We start from the raw sequence: 15,302 nt of genomic DNA, 5'->3' as shown, positions 1-15,302 counted from the left end.
ATTCACCTGATTCTCAACGATGCCAAATATTTATGCAAATTTTCTCAACATTTAGATTGATTTAGTCTTGTGATAAATGCTTCTAAGTCTTTGGCCACTATTTAAATTGATTTTGTCATTGATTGGGTTATACTTGAGAGAGATAATCTAGGTGTAGAAATTGAATAAAATCATTCTTGACTTGAAATTAAATTTACTTATTGAATGGATAGTTCTGTTAGTAAAATAGAGATGTTTTTATTAACCTTGCATTGTCACCGTAAGGTTGTTGCTATTGAATTTATTAGTTGTATTAAGAGATTGTGCAATTTGATGAGAGTATATAAACATGATTCTAATTTGAGAGAGCTTTTTCAAGTGCTTTAATCTTAAACTAACACATATTTTTATTAAAAATCTATTGAAGAGGAAATTAATCAATTGTTATAGAGTAAATGGGGGAGAAATAATCTACACTCTTACAGTAGAAGTTTCATTTTAAGTTTCATTATTGAGTTAAACACCGATAGTCTAAAGAATTTCTTTTTAGTAAGTTTAATAACAATGAATTAATATATATCAACCGCAATGAAGGTTCGATGGCAAGTTTTAACCCGTTTTTGCATTAATCCTCATGGAAATAATAACTTTAGTCAACTTCACTGTTGGTAACGACCCGTACGTTTGTGGTATATGCTTGGCGGCGAACACGAACAAAGCAATATGATTTATAATAACCAAGAAAAAGAGAACTAAATGGGAACTATTGGTGTACATAAAGATGGATGTTGTCGTTCGCTGATTGCCACAGATTGTGCCAAAGACTAAAAATTCACTTTTCATAGTATGAAACTCCCACTCACAACTCCACACCAGTGGATACAATTCCTTAACTTAAACCAACATTAATTTTAATAAAAAAGCATGTTAATAATTGGATGACGTGCTCTGCACATGGCCTCTAGAGGAATAATTTTTGGCATGGTGGCTCCTGCTCCTTCTGTCATATCAACTTCTTCCTCACTCACCCGTTTCCATTCAAAACATTGAATCAACATGCCCAAGGTCATGCCTATTGTTCGTTGAGCTAAACTTGCTCCAGGACAAGCTCGTCTTCCTAATCCAAATGGAATTAGCTTGTTTACTTCTCCTTCTTTTTCAAACCTCTCTGGCTTAAAACTTGTTGGATCACTCCATAACTGGGGATCTCTATGGTTTCCCCAAGCATTGATTAACACAATAGTTCCACGAGGAACATTATATCCAGCAATGGTGCAATCATTCGAAGCCTCATGAGGAACCAACAATGGTGCGGCAGGATGCAAACGAAGTGTTTCAGAGACAATGTTTTGCAAGTATGGTAGCTTTGAGATGTCTGGCTCATCTATTAATCGTTCTTGCCCTATATGTGTGTCTATTTCTTTCTTTGCTTTTTCCAACACATGAGGATTGTTTAATAAACTTGACATTGCCCATTCTAAAGTCACAGCTGCACCATCCGTTCCGGCAAAAACCATGACCTATGAGTTAAATTAGCAAAGTAAAATCAGTTACTACAAGTTCTATAATCAATTTCAGACCAAATTTAAGGAGCGTCACATGACATATAAATCAAATTATTAGCAAAGTAAGATCAGTTACTACAAATTTTATGATCAATTTCAGACTAAATCTAAGGAGTGCCACACAAGTGGGAGTTTACAGTACTATATTTTCCGCTATGTTGCAATACAAGGAGAACGCAAATTCTTACAAGTTAAGTGATCTAAAAGTACACTTTTTATATATGAGATCATTATGAAATAATACGATGATTAGTTTCGGACCACTCGGAAGGCATAGTTTTGCACCATTCTTTTTATCATGGAATCCGATCCATATGCATTTCCAAAATCCAATTAAAAACTGTCCCACGTTTACTATCTATTTCGTTAGATATTTTCCCTTTCTCTATTTACATAATCCTATTAATTAAAACTACGTACAAATAACCTCCTCACCCTGGAAACTTAATACTATCTCTGGTATTTAATATAAGAGTTAGTTAGGAGGTTTAGATTTGATCCTGAAAATAAGACCCAGTTTACTTTGTCTCCCAATTTTATAATTTTTTCTCAAAGTATCCTTATTGATTGTATGTATTAATTGAGAAGCTTCCTACAAAGAGGTAGTTCCAATGCACATAGTTAAAATGTAATTTAGAAAAGCCAACACCCATTTGCTATAAATAATAACCAGCTCAACTAATTTTTTTAATATCCGCAAGTTAGGTAATTAGCTTTTACATTAAAAATTGGAATTAGGAATAAATAATCTCAAAATACCAATTTTGTACCCTTCAAACTTTACATTAAAAATTGGAGCTATATGTAAGGGTTTAGGGAGGTCGATTATGAAGTTTCAAAGGCCATAAAGATTATTTACACAAGACATAAAGTAAGGTTTTGAATAATTTAGCTTTTATTCCTTCAAATTTTTTCATAATTAACCGTCAATAATTCAGCTACAAGTACAACAAAATGTAGCAAAATGCTGAGCATGCTCAAGCAACTTGAAGATATATCTAACTGCATGCAATAAAAAACGAAAAAACATTCTTTATTTTCACTTACCAAAATGAGGCCTTTAATGATCTGATCAGTATAGTACTCGGGCTGTGATTCTTGGAGACTCAAAAGATGATCGATCATAGTGTTTGCTCTCTGCTTTTCATATCGATGCTCATCAATAAGTCCTTGAAAGAACCCATCGATTCTTTGGCCAAACTCTTGAACCTCTTCTCCAAGTGACCAAAACCAAACCACCGAAGTAGGGGCAAGAAGTCTGCAGTGTTATTTACCCCTCCTAGGGACACCAATTCCTTTATAATCTGTCGAATCTTTCTGGCCTCCTCCACATCCCCAACCTCGTTGTCGTCTCCCCAATACCTTTTTCCAAAAACCATTCTCATCATAGTGTTAAAGGTCAACTCCGAAAATCTTGATTTCATCTCCACTTTGGCAAACTGATCCTTATTATGTGAGTCTTGAGCAAGTTTTTGCACCAGGCGCTTCATCTCGTCTCTTCGCATTTCCAAGAATTTGTTGATACGGTGATTCGAGAGCACCTCAAGCGCCGTGATGCGGCGGAGGTTGCGCCAGTGGTCGCCGTAGGGAGTCGATAATAAGGTGGTGCAGTTGTAAGAGAAATACTTAGCGGTGAGAAAGCGGGGCCGATTTGCCAGGACGATGTCGTTTTTGGTGAAGCATTCTTGGATTGCGGACGGCGATGAGACAATCACAAAGAGACGAGAGCCAAACCAAAGAGAAAAGATTTGACCATATCGTTGAGAAATCCGATAAAAGGCGTGATGAAGTGGTTTTTTCAGTTGGTGGAGGTTGCCGACAATGGGAAGAGAAGGGGGACCGGGTGGGATGTTTTCGAACTTCTTATTTCGAACGAAGAGGTTGAGAGTGAAGAAGAAAGCAAGAGAAAGAAGGAAGTAATAGAACAAGAAGGTGATCATCATTGTTTGGTACTTTTCTTTTGTGGAGTACTTCTAATGATCCGAATCGATTTGAGGCATGGAGCCAAGTGCGTTGGTGTTATATATATAGCTGACCTGTACTGTTGATTGGACTAAAGTGTAAATGTTTCTGGAAGTATTTATTTAGAAATGTTAGACACCTGAAAATTTGTACCCAAAAAACTTGTAGGTACTCAATATTTTAGAAAAAGATTTTCAAAACAAATTTGCATCTTAGCTTTTTTTTTTTTAAAAATATTATCCAATAACCTGAATAACATCTGAATATTGATTAACAATTATTAAATAAAGATAAAATAAAGTGTCATGTAAATTTTTAGCAAGTAATATCTAGATGTGAGGCAAGGGACTTCTAATACCCCACTTTCTAATATCCTATGTCCGAACTTTTTAAATGTATATTTATTTTTATTGATTATTAGAATCTATATAAATTTAGTGATATTTTAATATTTTATTAGTATGAAATAATGCAATTTTTAATTCTTTATGATTTTTAAAAAGTACTTTAAAATTATGTGGTTTTATTTTTTTAAAAAAAAGTCATAAAAATTTAACTGAAAATGACTAAAACGAACTTTGAAAATATGAAATTTAAAAATGATAGCTAACATTTCCAAAGAAAGGAGGGAAAGCTTGAATTTTAATTAAATGAAAATGTAAAAAATGACTAATATGCCTGTGTCAGTTTGGGAAAATGACTAAGTTTGATCTGAAAGTAACAAGAGTGCAACATAAATTAACTAATTTAGAATACAAAAGAACAATATCCTTTATTTAATGTGAAAATAACAAGACTGAAACATAAATTAACAAGTTTGAAATATATAATAACAATATCCTTTTTTTAGCTTCACACAAGGCTTGTTCTTGTTCTTTGTTATTTGGAAGTGTTAGCTGCCTTTTTGAAATTTCTTATTTTCAAGTCATTTTCCAAAAATTCAAACTGTGTTATTTTATACATGAAACATATTGAAATATCACTAATTTTATGTAATACTAAATTAAAAAATATATTTAAATAGTTGAGAGGGTATAAAAGACAATAGAGAGTGGGGGTATTAAAAACCTGCTTTAAGGCTCTTCAAGTTTGTCAGGGCTGGAGGAGGGGGTGATTCGTGCTTGAGGGTAAGCAAAATTTGTCTATTTCTTCAAGTTTTCAGACTACTATCACCTATCACATCCTGATGTTAACACAACACATCTCAACAATGCCAAATATGTTTCCAAGTTTTCTCAGCACTGACACATCTGCTCGTGATGAAGGCGAGGGTCATGAACTCATATTGATCTAATTATATAAATTTGATGCCAAATGGTTTAGATTTAGAATTTTTAATTCCTGATTTTTTAAATGATTAAAGAAGTTATTTTTGTTTTAAGTTTTGTACTTAATAAAATATACAGGAAAAATTAATCACTTAATGAATTTTTTCCCTTAGAGTTTTGACTTAGTTCAAAATAAGTTCATAAATTTTGATTCTGTGTATAGTTTTCACTTGATTAAAATCAGTCCCTGAACTTTGATTCAGTATAATTTAATTCCTTAATTGTGTCTGTTTAAAACATTCATCGTTTTTTTATTAAAGTGATAAACACTAGGCTACAAGCAACAACGAATGTATGACCTTCTACCTGTAAAAGGGTCCCCACAGCACTAAACCGTACGGCTTTTCGTGTTTAACGTTCAACAAATAACACAAATCCTTATAATATTTTGGGAAAATAACATTAAAAATTTAAAAATTACAATATTTCAATTCAAGCATCTAAGACTTCAAAATTAAGGAGAGCAAGTGATGCTTGATTGGGTGTTTTGCAAGTGTAGTTAAATGACAAAACTATCCTTGTTTGAAAAAGTTTATTAACAAATTGTAAACTGATAATAACAAGTGTTGAACATAAATGACAACAAATATATTGATAATAACAAATTAATAAATTGTGAACTAAGAATGACTGGTGTTAAACATTTAATGACAAAAATACTAGTAATGACAAATTTGATAATTTTTTTTAAAAAAATCTGATATAAGGGTATTTTAGTTATTTGATTACATTTACCAAATACCAATCAGGCACACGTCCTCCTCTGAGGTTTTGAACTCTTAGATACCTAAATTGGCATAATACAAGTTCCAACTTATTTTTATGTCGTTTTTTCTAATATGTTTTTTGGAAATGCAAGAACTAATATATTAAATGATTAAAAAATTATTAGGACTAAATTATATTGACACAAAATTCAGTGACTGAGTTTTAATTAAATGAAAATTATATGAATTAAATGATTAATTTTCTCAAATAAATAGTTTTAAGTTTTTTTTAGTAGTGTAAACACATTTCTCCCCATATACATAATTAAATAGTAATTCAGTCAGTCGAGAAATGTTATTTTCGTGTACAAACCCAATGTTTTATTACTGCGTTCATTAAGTGCTTGGAGAAGAATATAGTTATTCTAATATTAATTATATTTGCAAAAAGCTTTTCATGATTTAGGCCTATCAGTATGGCCACAAATAATATACATCATTCATAATATATCTGATACACACACATATATGGTTAGACATATATAAATTGTGTACTATGTATTTAAATACTTATGCTCCTAGGAGTAAGAAGTCATCACGTAATTAGTTTTAATCCTAAATGTAAGATCTCTTAATTCTTTTTATTTTTCATGTTTATTAAGTTTTCCCTAATTAACTTGTATAATAAATTGATATATCATGTCAATTGTATTAGAGTTAAATAATTTATTTATCTTTTTTAATTTATCCCAGCCTGCTCTTAACTTTGCATTAAGAAATGTACGAGTAATAAGTAATAACGATTGGCCCGCACTACGATCCAGTGCATGGAGGTCTATCCCTGCCCTGTGATCAGACTGAGCAGACAACCGTGAGGTCTGCCCAGTCATTTCCATCTCTATTACTGAATCTATCAATCTCTTAAAATCTGCATACAAGAGTTTTTATGAAAGGGAGTTTACAGCAGTCATTTCCATCTCTATTACTGAATCTATCAATCTCTTAAAATCTGCATACAAGGGTTTTTATGAAAGTGAGTTTACAGCGAATAAGATAAGTAAAAAAAACTTTTATCTTGATTTACGTAAAAATAGTTTTTTGAAATGTTTTTGTTGTTTTCCAAACACCCCTAAAATTTTTTTTATTCTCTGGTCAAGAAGCACATCTAACGATTTGTTTTATTGGAAAAAAAAAGTCGTTATTTTTATTGCTTTTCAAAAAACGTCATCAACTTCTCATCCTAGGTATGGATATTACCTAAAGTATAATCAACAACATAGTAATTAAAGTGATTCATTTCCATAAAAAATATTGATAATATATTGAACACACATAAAACTTATCAGATTACAAGACATTGTTTAATAATAAACAAGACAATTTTTCATTAAAAAAATAATAAACAAGACAACATGTTGACCATTATAAAATCACATCTGGTGAATAAGTTCCAGAGAGAAAGCATAACCTATAAGTCAAAGTTAACAGATCAAAATCGATAGGGTTAAGATACATTAAGCTTTAAAATATTTTTTCTAGCAACACTCAATTTACTAAACTAATTTGTGGTTGATTCAATACCATGAAATATTTTTTTAGTAGTACCTAGTATTTTAAAGTATTTTTGGTGAAATATTTCCCTTAAAATATTGTTCTCAACAGCAATAGACATTCTAAACTTATGATATTGATTAATGTTATTGGAAAAATATTTTGGAGTGCTAGATGTATAAAAAAAAATTGCTAGAAACTTTAAGATATTGAGTATTATTGAAAAAAAGACTTTAAGATGTTAAATGAACCACAAGTTAATTTAAAACACTAAGTGTCAGTAAAAAAAATATATTTCAGGACACTTAATCTAACTTATCCCAAACCAATAAAAATAAATTTTATGTTCGATAGCAGACTAAATATGGGCTGTTATGCATAAAATTAGGAAATCAAACTAACTTGATTTTAACTCGTGCATGCTGTAATATATGGAGAACGTGAAATACGATTTAAAGTATAAGCCTTTCAAGTTTAATTCGACGTTGACCAAAAAAAAATAATTCGACGAAGATGATTCATATTCGAGTTTTTGTATATATAATTATATAAAAATGTCAACCATCAATTAGGGACAAATGCAAGAAAAAAAGTTTTCATTTTCTATGTATTTTATTCGAGACCGGAAGATATAAAAGAATTACTTTACCGTAGTAATTTAGTTCATTTCCCATTAAAAAACAATTATTTTTATTTTTATTTTTATTTTTCCTCCAATTGCCAATTAGGATATGATTATGGCCACATCTACTTCCATGTCAATATTTTCAGTCAACAAGTAGGACCCATTAAACTCAAAGTAACGGACGATTGTCATAATTAACATTCTTGTCATTTTTGCATCCATTTTGAACTTGCATAAGTAGATTTGTACCTAAAAAAGGTAGATGGTATTTGGCTCACATTAGCTACAAGTTAATGGGTAAATTTGCACCTTAGCCATTTGTTTGTTTATATACTCTATGCGTTATCAGATATATGCTTTAAGCAAATCTATGTGGAGGGAGAAGCATTTGATGCAACAACGGGTGATGTCTTCTGTTTTAGCCACTTAAAATAATATTCTTAATTTGTCACTTTGAGGTTACTCTAAAAATTAACCGAATTAATGCAATATAGTGCATAATCCGGGTTATGTTCACTTTGAGGAGCCGAAAACGAAATTAAATCCTAGTAAATAAATGTAAGTAACCTAAACTATAAAAAGGATTTTTGATTTGATAATTGCTAATTAAATACCATGTATTAAATTGAAATTAAAATACTTTTTTTATTTTTACATAAAAAAATTAAAATGAATGAAGATGAAAGAAATGAAAATGAAACACACGAGTAAACAATGATAATAATCAATTTTTCAATTCAACAACGTAGGCAATCCTCACTCCAATAGATGCGGAAGTTAAAACAATGCATTAAGAATTATAATTAAGCTTTTAATCCAACAACCAAGCCACTTCGAATTGCCACAAAATATTTTCCAAAATCTCAACTTACTAATTGTAACTAGAATAATAAAATGGGATTAAGGATGCTAATAACCAATGCTTAATTAGAACTCTTAAATTAAAAAAAAAAAACAGAATTAAAGGCAGCAAGAGACAATATGATCCAAGATTCCAACTTATCTCAGAAAATCACAATATATTAACTCCAAAGTCAATACAAATGTCATAACCACAACATTATAATTGAAATTAAAGCTATAAACAGTCCAATGTCCAATGCTAAACAATAATCTAACCACAATAGTCTCTAAATATAATCAGATTAAACAATACAATTTTTTCAATAATCAGAATAACTATCCTAAGGCCCAGGAATTGTTAAACAACTATTGGAGAGGAAATTAAAGTAACTAAAAGTCCCCTTTGATGATTTGAGCTCCTGCCATTGTTGTTGAATTAGAGAATTATGAAGCTAGCCACGGATTGCCATGAGAATTGCTATAATCAAAACTCTGCTGCAAACTTCCATGGAGGAGACAGTGATAATGGTGAATCTTCAGTTGTTGGTTCTGTCACGCTGAGGAGAAGAAAATAGAGAAGTCAATGGTGATGGATGGGTGATTTTGTGGAAAGGAAGAATTCACCGTCGAGCTTCCTCTGGTCTGCCTCTCACATCGCTGGTCTCTGGTTCCCTCTCTCGGTCTGCTCTGGTCTTCCCTGCCTCCGTCCAGCACCTTTGGTCCTCTGTCCCTGTTCACCAAATGAGGATGATGAATATTTGATAGAGAATCAGACAGAGTTCGTCGGCGTCACACAGGTCCTCTCACGCCGTCGGCCTCCGCTTCTCTCCCTTTGCCGTCACTGTCTGCTTGTGTGTGTTTGCCATCCCCCTTCTCATTCTCACGCTGAATGGAGATGATGATTCATCTGAATTTTTAGGGTAGGAGCAAAATCCAGTGTTTTGTTCCTACCTATTTTATTATTTATTTTTTAAATTTTATTATTTTTTTTCTTCTCTCTTTTTTACTTTTTATTTTTAAATCTACTAAAAACCTGCAACCAAAATTCAAGAATAAGACAGTATCAATTGTCCTTAAAAATCGATTAATCACAATTAAATCAAAACGTGACAATTTTGCCCCTTTAAAGTGATAATTCAAAATAAACATATTAAATTAATGAATAATCAATTAATGCCAAAATGACTAATTAACTTGACAAAAACCCATAAAAAAATCAAAATATATAAAAAAAATAATTGAGTTTGTCAACTCCCCCACACTTAGCCTTTTGCACTCCTGGGCAAAACATCAGTAAAGAAGAATCTAATAGAGAGACTCAATGCAAGTAGCCATAAGATCGACTAAGCATGAATGTGCAATTAACTAAAGCAACTTTTATTTCTAATCAATCAACAATCATAGAATACTTCAGTACAGAGAAATTAACACAAGAAACATAGCAGGATAAAGGAAGAGAAACATAATAGAGCTCACATAGGGTACAAGTATTTCATTCATCTCTCAAATGGAAAAAATTTCACTCAATGCACCTAGATTAGCACCTACCATAAGCTTGTAGAGATTCTAATGTCTCCACTACTAACATACCTTAGACTCACGATCAAGGGGACTTAAAAGGTTGTAATGTTAGAAAGCAAGGCCAAATGAATGAAATGAACTAGCAAGTGAAATGCATAAGTAGTAAAGTATCAACTCAAAGTGAGCTAAAGTACAATCATGAAACAACACCAATGTGCAGATTTTAAACTTTTGAAACAGAAATCCTTGCTCTTCAAACTATTATTGAATGCCTTATTTCAAATTTTATTCTTTTGTTGCAACTTATTTTCTTTTTCTATGACTTTCTTTCTTTGGTTTTTTCTATACATCTTCTTCTCTTTATTGCCTTTTTTTAATTTCTTTTTCTTCTTTTGTATTCTCTCTCTCTCTCTCTCTTGCTTTTCTCTTTCTTTTTGCATCCAAAACCAAGAAGGCAAAGATATAAACTTTTTTTGATATAGACTTTAATAATGTACTTTTCAAAATGGAAAATCAAATGTAACTCATGCAAAATACTTGCTAAAAAGTAATGAGTGGAATAAAAGTGAAGGTTCAAAGGGGTGAACAAAGGTTAAATGAAGTAGCTTGTGTTTAGGTAAAGGGTTTAGAAATGAATACCCCTATCATCCTCACAAATCTAGGTATTAATGTAGCTTGGAAAAAGAATCTAGACAAGTTCTAGAGGTTAACCGAAACTAGGTGAAAATCATACAAAATGAGAAAGAATACATGGCTCAAAAATCCTTCCATCGAGGCTTTCTCTAAGATGTTTCCTCCTTAAGGATCAAGCTATGAAACAAGGTTAATAACACTGCACCAAAGACATTCTACTATGCTGACCAACTAAGAATAGAAATCACTCAAATCAAATGTAATCAAACTCAGCCGTGCAACATTCACAAGCATTGTGCAAAAAGATTTTAAAAGAGATGCCTTAGGATTACAAAAGTCAAGTCAGTAATAGAGAAAAGAGAAAATCGCTCATACAACAATGTAGACCACTGAGGCAAGTGAAAACAGGAGGACACAGAAACCAATAGCAAAATTCCTAAGCGAGAATCACTCTCAAATCATGCGATACAATTCAGAAATCAACCAATAAGGCAAAGAAGAGAGCAATTATAGCAGCAATACTTAGGAAACAGGAGCAAATCCAAATGCAAAGTTTTTTTATTATTCAGCTCAATAACTTAACAACAATCCCTCCGCTACACTTTTTCAATATATTATTGTCCTCAATGTAAGAAAAACGACATTATCTTAACCTAAACTCTCAGTGAAGTAGAAGTTGTGAAGTCTGATTTAAAATCGAAGCACAACACATCACTATCACAAAAAAGAGAGAAGGGAGAGATATGATAAGATAATGTAAAATGAAAACGAACAAGTATAAATCAAGTGATCAAAAGAGATGGTAGAATCAAGAGGAAACAAAACAAACAACTACTAAACAGAAATAAACAGCTACAACTACAACTATTGGAGAAGTCCCCCCTACAGTTACTCCTAACTATCTCAGCAAACAGATATTACCAACAATACAACAGAAAGTAAAAGAGTAGGGTGGAAGGGAACAACCGTGTGATCAGGGGGTCTTTGTTCCTCGTGGTAGTGCTTCAACAGATGGCCATTGACTTGTGAAGTTATACCGGTTTCCTCATCTATGAGCTCTACCATGCCAAAGGGATATACTTTAGTAACTCTAAATGGTCCTTCCTACTTGGTGACAAACTTCCCAAGCATCAGCTTCAACCAGGCTTTAAACTTTAAAACCTTGTCACTTTCATGAAACTGCTTCCTCAGAATCTGTTTGTCATGAATCATTTTCAATTTGTCTTTGTAGATTCTGGCATTGTCATAGGACTCAAGTCTCATTTCTTCAAGTTCTTGGAGTTGTATCTTCTAATTGATAAGTGAAGATTTGAGATCTGCATCACACGCCTTGATTGCCTAATAAGATTTGTGCTCGATCTCCATAGGTAGATGGCAAGCCTTGCCATAGAGGAACCGAAAGGAAGACATGCCTATGGGGGTCTTGTAGGCAGTCCTGTAAGCCCAAAGAGCTTCCTCAAGCCTTTCACTCAAATCCTTATGGGATGGTTTCATGATCTTCTCAAGTATTCGCTTCACTTTTCGATTAGAGACTTCAGCTAACCCATTCATTTAAAGGTGATAAGGAGTGGCAAGCTTGTGATTGACTCCATGTTTAGCCAATAGAGACTTGATGATCCTATTGCAGAAGTGTATTCCTTGGTCACTGATGATTGCTCATGGAATGTCATACCTGCAAAAGATATGAGAACGTAAAAACTTGGCAATAGTAGAAGCATCATTCTTTCAGGTTGGCACTGCCTCTACCCATCAAGACACCTAATCTGCTGTAAGTAATATGTATGAAAACCCAAAAGATGGAGGGAAGGGACCCATAAAGTCCATGCCCCACACATCAAGGATTTCACAAAAATGCATAGGTCTTAGAGGCACCTCATGCTTCCTACCAAACTCTCAAACCTCTAACACTTATCACAAGACTTGCAGAAAGAATAAGCATCCTTAAATAGAAAAAGCCAATAAAAACTATACTCTAAAACCCTCCTAGTAGTCCTATTAGTACTAAAATGCCCCCCACAAGATAAAAAATGTGCAAAGGTAAGGATAAAGTGGATCTCATTGTTTGGAATACAGCATCTGATGATCTAGTCACTGCATTGCTTCCATAGGATTGGAGCATCCCAGATATAATATCTTGCCTCTCTCTTCAACTTATCAATATGAAATTTAGACATAGAAGGAGGTACAAGATCAGTGACAAGATAATTAACTATATTAGAGTACCAAGGCTCATGAATAGCCAAGGCAAAAGGTGCAGAATCAAGAAATGAGTCAATAACAAGATCAAAAGAATCAACTCCCTGTGTGCCTTTAGGAAACTGACTAAGGTGGTCAACTACATGATTCTCTACTCTGGCTCTATCTCCAATCTCGATATCAAACTCCTGTAACAGCAAAGCCCATCTCAGTAGTCTAGGTTTAGACTGAGGCTTCTTAAATAAGCACCGAATAGTTGCATGATCTGTAAAAACAACCACTCAAGAGTTTATTAGATACTGTCTAAACTTATCCAAAGCAAAAATAATAGCAAACAGTTCCTTCTCTATAGTGGTATAATTAACTTGAGCAGAATCAAGCGTCTTGGAGGCATATATGATTACTCTAGATTGTTTCTCCTCCTTCTGTCCAAGGATGGCACCTACTGCAAAGTTAGAAGTATCACAAGACAACTCAAAATGTAAATTCCAGTTAGGTGTAGTGAGAATAAGAGGTGAAACAAGCATAGATTTCAAAGTATGAAAAGTATGTCTACACTTGTCATTAAATTTACATTCAATATCTTTTTTCAACAAGGTAGAAAGAGACAAGGCAACTTTACTAAAGTCCTTAATAAAGCATCAATAGAAACATACATGCCCTAAGAAAGACCTCAAGTCCTTTAAACAAATAGGATAAGGGAGGGATGAAATGACTTCAATTTTGGCTCTATTAACCTGATCCCCTTTTGGGAGATGAGGTGACCTAAGACTATCCAACCATGAAATGATACTTTTCAAAGTTTAAAACTAATTTCTTATTGATACACCTCTCAAAAGCCTGCTCTAGGCTATTCAAGCACTCATCAAAACTCTCACCATAAACAGTGAAGTCATCCATAAAAACTTTCATGTTCTGCTCTAGAAGATCACTAAATATCGCCATCATGTACCTTTGAAAAGTGTCTAGAGCATTACCCAACCCAAATGGCATCCATTAATAAGCAAAGGTACCAAAAGGGCATGTAAAAGTAGTCTTGTCCCGATCTTCAGGAGCAATAGGCACTTGAAAATAACTAGAAAGACCATCCAGAAAACAATAGTGAGACTTTCCTGAAATTCTCTCCAATATCTGATCTATAAAAAGTAATGAAAAGTGGTCCTTTCTTGTGGCATCGTTCAACTTCCTATAATCTATATACACTCTCTAAGCATTTTGAACCCTAGTTGGAATCAGTTCATCATTTTTATTTCTCACTACTGTGATATTGCTCTTCTTTGGTACTACTTGTACCAGACTTACCCACTCATTATCTAGTATGGGATGGATGATCCCAGCACTCAACAATTTAGAGACTTCCTTCTTAACCACATCCAAAATAAGAGGATTCAGTCTCCTCTATGTTTGCCTAACTGGGTTGGACCCTTCATTTAAAAGGATCTTGTGTGTGCAAACTGAGGGATTAATTCTTGGTATGTCCCCTAAAGACCATCCTATAACCCCTTTATAACTCTTCAACACAGAAATCAATCTTTCTTCTTTAGAACTACTCAAAGAACTGGAAATAAGAGGTTGCAAAACATAAGGAACTAATTCTTTTATGGCAAGTGCATTCAATGCGAGTGGCATGTCTGTGTGGCTTGGGGAAGGAGATATAAGCTCATCATGATGTGTGTGTCCTCCACTTCCCCACTTAGTACCACTCTTAGATAACCTATAAAAAAAGAGGATCGGTAGCAATTTTATCAGCAAAAACATTAAGTAAATCACAAGGAAGAGTGGAATTAGAAGTGATTAAGTTAGTAGCAGGCTTGTTGCTAGCTTCTTCTAATGTTCCAGCACCACTCAAAGGAGAAGCCACCGGTGTAGCTTGTATAACAGCTCCTTTATCATTAGTACCTGCAAAATCAACAAACTCACCTTTCTCAAGGCTATCATTAAGTGTAATATCTAAAGCAGGATCACGATTAAGACAAGATGATGCATCGAAATCATGAGAGATTGAAAGGAGGCGATCAACTTCTAAATAGTTAACGCACACCACGTCACCATAACATGAGCAAAAATAAGAAGAATGAGTGGTAGATAAACAAGTAAATGCATCATTATGCTTTACAATCTCATCATACCAGTTATGTTCATGCATCTCAGATTCATGCAAATCATCAACATCATTATCAACACAATCAATCAAATTAACACCCAAGTAAGAGCAATCTACATAACCTTGACTCATAGCATCAGAAATGTTAAAGGTAATCTGTTGGTCCCCAAAGCCCATGGTAATGACCCCATCTTTCACATTAATTATGGTTTGGGTTGTTCTAAGGAAAGGTCTTCCTAGAATAAGAGTGCTATCGGCTTTAATCTCATCAGTCATGTCTAGCACATA

The 15,302-nt window shown here is 33.3% G+C and overlaps 1 pseudogene; it reads right to left on the bottom strand.

Annotated features, from left to right (window-relative positions):
- Nucleotides 1-890: 890 nt before the first annotated feature.
- Nucleotides 891-3,490, bottom strand: LOC114733875 (cytochrome P450 81E8-like; annotated as a pseudogene).
- Between the last annotated feature and the right edge of the window lie 11,812 nt (nt 3,491-15,302).

Source organism: Neltuma alba, unplaced genomic scaffold (assembly GCF_004799145.2).
Source record: "Neltuma alba isolate B1F8T4 unplaced genomic scaffold, ASM479914v2 tig00013036_pilon, whole genome shotgun sequence".
NCBI classification, from domain to species: domain Eukaryota; kingdom Viridiplantae; phylum Streptophyta; class Magnoliopsida; order Fabales; family Fabaceae; genus Neltuma; species Neltuma alba.
Note: the sequence above shows the minus strand (reverse complement) of the source record. Positions and strands in the feature narration are given on the sequence as shown.